General features: G+C 41.3%; 1 long non-coding RNA gene across 1 annotated transcript; it reads right to left on the reverse strand.

Annotated features, from left to right (window-relative positions):
* Positions 1 to 1036: 1036 nt before the first annotated feature.
* LOC142181158 (uncharacterized) lies at positions 1037 to 5383 on the reverse strand. The gene is made up of 5 exons (XR_012709551.1): positions 2592 to 5383; positions 2382 to 2510; positions 2022 to 2294; positions 1743 to 1913; positions 1037 to 1665 (listed from the first exon to the last, which is right to left on the reverse strand). It is a non-coding gene; the product is annotated as an uncharacterized LOC142181158 (long non-coding RNA).
* Between the last annotated feature and the right edge of the window lie 664 nt (positions 5384 to 6047).

Genomic DNA, 6047 nt, shown 5'->3' on the forward strand with positions numbered 1-6047 from the left:
CTACACTCGGGATCAAAAATGGTCTCCGGCTAAACACAAATGACTACGGTCATATGGCTGTACCAACCAAATTAATGCAACTCGGGAATGCCCGACCCTCGCTACAAAATCATAGGCCATTACTTCGAATCTACTTCGAAAAGAATTGGTCAAACAAGCTACCCTCGACATGAAAAAGATTTTTGACCATATCAGCTCCAAATCACAAAGCTTCGAGCTACTCCGCCTATGAGCCACACCTTTCGAGGTGCTCGAACATCACCGCAAATGACTTGAAATTGGGGTTCTTTCCGAACCGATGATGGGTTAGGCAAAATGATTTCAAAAGTCCTTAACGAGAGGAAAGCAAAGCCTACATATGCCTAAGGGAAAAACGTAAGAGCCATTGTCTCCAGCCTAATGAGCCTCAGGGCCACACACACTGAACGGTCACATCGACCAGAAGCGTAAGAGCCACTATCGCCAACTTAAAATTTGAAAGCTTGAGGGTCGCAATGAGCTCGAGTCGTAACCCGATTCGGAGATTGGACCCAAAATAGTTAACTATACATGCCTAAGGGCAAAGCGTAAGATCCATTGTCCCCAGCTTAATGAGCCTTAGGGTCGTACATATAAAAGGTCGGTTCGACCCAAGGCGTAAGAGCCATTGTCGCCGGCCCGCGCAAATACAGAACTTGAGGGTCAATTGTGCTCGAGTCAAAACCCGACTCGGAGACTGTATCCAAAATAGTTAAAATACAAATGCCCAAGGGTAAAGCATAAGATCCATTGTCGCCCGCCCATGCAAACACAAAAGCTTGAGGGTCAAATGAGCTCGAGTCGAAGCCCGACTCGGAGACTAAACCCAAAACAGTTGAGCAAAAGCATAAGAGCTCTAACGCCAGCTTACACGAAAGGTCGCATCGACCGAGAGCGTAAGAGCCCTCAGGCTTGCCTAATAAGCCCCAGGCCAAATCACGAATCTAAGGATTCTCACCAACTCCGAAACTAGTCTACCTAGTCAGAAGCGAAACAGAAAGGGTTACAAAAGAGATAAAGCCACAAGTTTTTTTTTTTTACATACGTGAAAAAGTCCATTCTCCATCTACAAACACGTTCTAGAGATATCGCATACAAAATGGCAAAGTCTACACCCTGCCCTTGAGGGGTATGACTTATCAGCCTCATTTTCACTCTTCTCGGCATTGGACATGAGAGACCGAGCACCATGCTCGTCCGCCCTCGCTTGCGCCAACTCTTCTAGGAGAACAAAACCCCTAGAACCAATATCCTCGAGAACCCTTCTTCGGGATCTACAACGAGCATATTCTTTGATCCTCTCTTCATGATAGAGGAACCTCTTCAAGTCGGCTTGGGCATCGGTAGCATCCTTCAAATAAATCCCCATCTCTTGATCAGCCTTAGTTTGACTCAGTGATGGTTCGGTCCGAGCATTAACGATCTCAGCCCTGACCATCGAAAGTTTGGACTCCAGATTCGTGATCATATCTGCTTGAACTGAAGCGTTATCACGAGCTAAGCAGAGTTGGACCTCGAAGGAAGGAACTTTAGCCAAGGTACCTTTCTCCTCCAAAGCTTGAGCCTGCGCCCGAGCTTTTAGCTCGCCACAGTCATTCCTAATTCAGTCGGCTTCATGCTAAGGCGTTCCAGGGCCTCCATCTTTTTCTGCATTTGGGATAGGCGAAATGTTAACCTGACAAGTTAAAAAACAAAATGCATACTCTCCCGAAACGGGAAGTTACCTTCTCCATCAAATAGCTCTTGTAATTCGAGCTCCGGTATGCCTCATACTGCCAGTGTGCCAACTCAACTTCCTTCTCCTTGCAACGGAGCTCAAGGGACCTACCCTCATCTAGAGCTTTCTGGAGCCTAGCCCCATGACGGATCAGCTCAGACCTAAGCTTGTCAAAGGCCTGCAAAAGGAAAACTCGGTAAGAAAGGGAAGACGCGAGATTCGGAAGGCCTGTGCCAAAGCTCACCACAAAGTGAAGTCCGCGGACTTCCTCGAAGGCTGATCATACCTCTATTAATCTAGTCCCCTCGGCCCTAGAAGAATCCACCCCTGTCGAAGAATAATAGCTTGGAGAAACCACCTCTCCAGAACCAGAAACTTCGGGTGCAGCAGGCTCGAACGATGTTTTCTTCTCAAAGACTCGGCCCGTTTTGCCCTGCTGTGATCGCCATTGCACTGCAAGTGCCTATCCCGTTCATTATTGTCGTTCTTTAGCTCGGAAGTTTCAACCCCTCCCCCTCTCCGAAGCAGCACAACATCGCCCTTAGAGACTTTTCGATACCTACAACGGTAAGATTAATACATGAAAAGGGAAAAATTTTCTTCCAAAATGTATGAGGGACAAGGAAAAAGCAGTATACACACTTACCATGATATTTTGCTTCCCATCTGCCCCGGGACACAGCTAGCCATCTACGCTTGTCACAAGTCGAATGGGTTGCCAGCTTTTGGACCTAACCAGGCAGATCAGGGACTTCGCCTGGCGCCCATGAAATTGCTGCTGAAAAGAAGGAAACACGATTACTAAACTAGCTTCCACCATGAGCAAATCTGGGAAAGCATGAGGCGCTCCACTCACGCATATAATTCCATTCCTCGGGGAATGGCATAAGTTCCACAGGAATAACGTCAGCCGTCCGGACCCGTACGAACCGACTAATCCACTCTTGATCTCCATCTTCCTCATCGTCAACAACAAATAGCATGGACAAATGGCACCGCAAGGTTAGAAAACCACGAAGATAAAAGGGCAGGTACAACCTGACAAGATGACTGAGCGTAAATTCACAAGCCCTTCCTTCTCCACAAAGAACCTCATCATCAACACTATTTTCCAAAATGACGGATGTATCTATGCCAAAGTAATCCGATACATTAAACAGAAATCGAGCACGACCCTGTCAAGGGGCCCAGTGCGAAAGGGTACAAGTACCCATTCAGGAATCCATCGGCGAGGTCTGTGATACCCTCATCCGGGGGAAACACCTGTAACACTACCCCTCGCCCCATCCGTAGTCTCTCCTCACCAACTCAAGGTGCTCCTTTCTTATCAAAGACATAGTCTTCAAGTTAAAATCTCGTGGATCCTTAGCGCTGAGACTGGAACTCTCCGCTCTCAACCGGGCAGACCCTGAAGTAGCAGTTAAGACCCTGAAGCGACCCCATATATATATGGGGATCCAAAAACAGACCGCGTGACGAAGACATGCCCCAAGAGGCCGATAACTTCCATACGAGTCCCGAGGTGGTACCCGACCTCGAGGGCCTCCATCAAAAGGAAGTTAGGCCTTAAAAGGCCAACAACATCGTCTTCGGTCCCGAGGTGGTACCCGACCTTGAGGACCTCCATAAATAGGAAGTTGGGCTTCAAAAGATCAACAACGTCATCTCCAGCCCCGAGGTGGTATCACACCTCCCTTTTTACTACACCATGCGAAAGGGGCATAAACGGGAGTTTTTTTCCAATTTAAAGTGACAATCAAAATGGGATTATTTATTTATTAATTCAGAGTCGCCACTTGGGATATTTATGGTGTCCCAAGTCACCGGTTTAAATCTCAAATCGAGGAAAGATTGACTCTGTATTATAGTCTGCAAACATAGAAATTCGGGTAAGGAATTCTGTTAAACCGGGAGAAGGTGTTAGGCATTCCCAAGTTCCGTGGTTCTAGCACGGTCGCTCAACTGTTATTATTGGCCTATTATCTGATTTTAGACATGTTTTAGCCAATTTGTAATTTTAACTTTAAAACCGCTTTTATTTATTATTTTTAGAAAAGATTCAACATCATCTAGAACACGTCTTGATTTGGGTCCTCGACATATTTTATCTAACATTGTTGAGATTTTGATTTGGGTCACATAAATGCGCACCCGAATTTAGGAAGGTAATTTTAAGATAGCGTGCCTAAAACAACTACGCACTTTCAAGTTTGCGAGGGCCATGGAAGTTCAACTAAATGGCACGCCTCGAGTTCTAAGGATTAAAATAGTAATTAAGCGAGGGCCATGCATTTTGAAATTTTATTTGGAATGGCATGCCTCAAATTATTCCTAAGGATTTATAACTTGACCAAAGCAGACTGCGATATTCTTGAATTATTTTCTGAGGTCAACAGGAAGGTCAAGCAGAATTGAGTATGAAAAAAAAAATTCAATTACCATTCCGGACTACAAACTAATCTGTGTCTTAGCCAGATACTTTACATCCTAGATTAGTAGCCCATAAATTAATGGAAAATGAAATGCTTGTTAATGCCTTAAGAAAAATCAATCAAATACTAAAACATAAGTCTGGTGCAAAGCGTCCATGAGCCTAATGTAAGGCCTCAACATGATTTCAAAATGTCTTTACACCAACATATCACTCGAAACATCAATATGTGATCAAACCAATCTGAAATGAAGTAAGATCCTATTTCTTAAATTTGACACACTCCATAAACAGTGATATCTTTATCATTTTTGCCTACCATATCCTTTCCACTTCATTAGTGAGCACTTTAACCATTCTTTTTGGTGAAATTAAAAATTGGTTTCTAATAACTCATAGGTTAGTTAGTAATCCAATTGGATATGAGAAATAGTTGGTGAGGAAATACTAATTTTAAAAATTGATCAAATGCTTCAGAAAAAAACGAATTGAATGACGAGTTATTTTATAACTAGGAAGAATGAGCAGATTTAGCAGTAAGCAATATCTAATTTAAATTTTAATATCTGCACTACTAATAATAGAAAATCAAATCACTAAACATTTGTTGTATTGTAGGCTAAACACGTATTCAATTCATCATTATAGGGACAAAATCTACTAAATATGATCGCAGCAACAAACACGTATTCAAGCTAAGCAAACAAAGTCATGGAGCAATTCAAACAGACGTTAAAATAATAAATCACGCTTATTTACAAACTAACAGAACCCAAAATTTGACAAATCGGAGACTTGAATTCATGATTCAATAACTGGTTGCGGAAAACAGCTAAAAGAAAACCAAATAAAGGGCCAGAGAAGCGGAGGTTAGCAGTCTCAGCAGCGAACAACAGCAAAACTTCAAGCAAACATTATTGAAACCCAGAAATATGAAAGAAGAAGATAGCAAACTTCAAGCAGAGATGAAACCCCTTTTATCCTCTCTTTTGTTACATTCTTAGTATCGTAGACCCAAAATTTTGATTTAGAACTTTTCCTTTCTTTTTGATTAATTTCAGAAGGTGTGGGTTATCAGAGATTGAGGAAGCGTGAAGAGAAGATGGATTGGAGAAGCAGGTGCGCCGGAGATGAAGAAGGAGTCAGAAGAAGGGGAAAAAAGGAAAGTTGTGCTCTTCTTATATATGAGAGGTGAGGTCTTCTGATCTTATTCCCTCTCTCTAGGTTATTAGGTCTTAGGTATTTAAATAAAAGGGAAAGAAAAACTACAATTGGGCCAGGTAGTGAAATGGGCTGGTATTGGGCAGATTTGGGTATAGGATTTGGCCCAAATTCAAATTAAACTCTTTTTCCAATTTCCTTTCTTTTATTTTCTAATTTTTCCCTTTTCTTTTAATTAAAATCCTAAAAATTAAAAATCTTAAATTATTTAAAAGTGTGAAATTAAACTAATTAGCTAATTATAAAAATTATAAAAGCTACTTAATCCTAAATTAAAAGAGAAAAAATCAATAAAAGTAAAAAGTGTAAAAATGAAGCAATTTTTGTGATTTTTAATTTTTATAAAACAATATTATTGGTTAATTATAAAAACATAAAAACAAATCCTAAATGCAATGCATGATATTTTGGTATTTTCTCATGATAAAAATAAAAATTAAACGTGCAGGAAAAATGCAAACAATTAATAAAAATCTGCAAAAATTCCTAAAAATGGCGAATAATTAAGAAAAACTTTATTTTCTTTGATTTTATAGGAGTATTTCATGTTGGGCAAAAATCACATGCTCACAGCTGCCCTCCTTGCTCGAAAAGACGAAGAGTTTTCGTGCAAAGAAAAAGTGAGCAGATACGAGCGATTTTTGCCCATTTGAATACTCC

This window comes from Nicotiana tabacum, chromosome 5 (genome assembly GCF_000715075.1).
Source record: "Nicotiana tabacum cultivar K326 chromosome 5, ASM71507v2, whole genome shotgun sequence".
Taxonomy (NCBI): Eukaryota; Viridiplantae; Streptophyta; class Magnoliopsida; order Solanales; family Solanaceae; genus Nicotiana; species Nicotiana tabacum.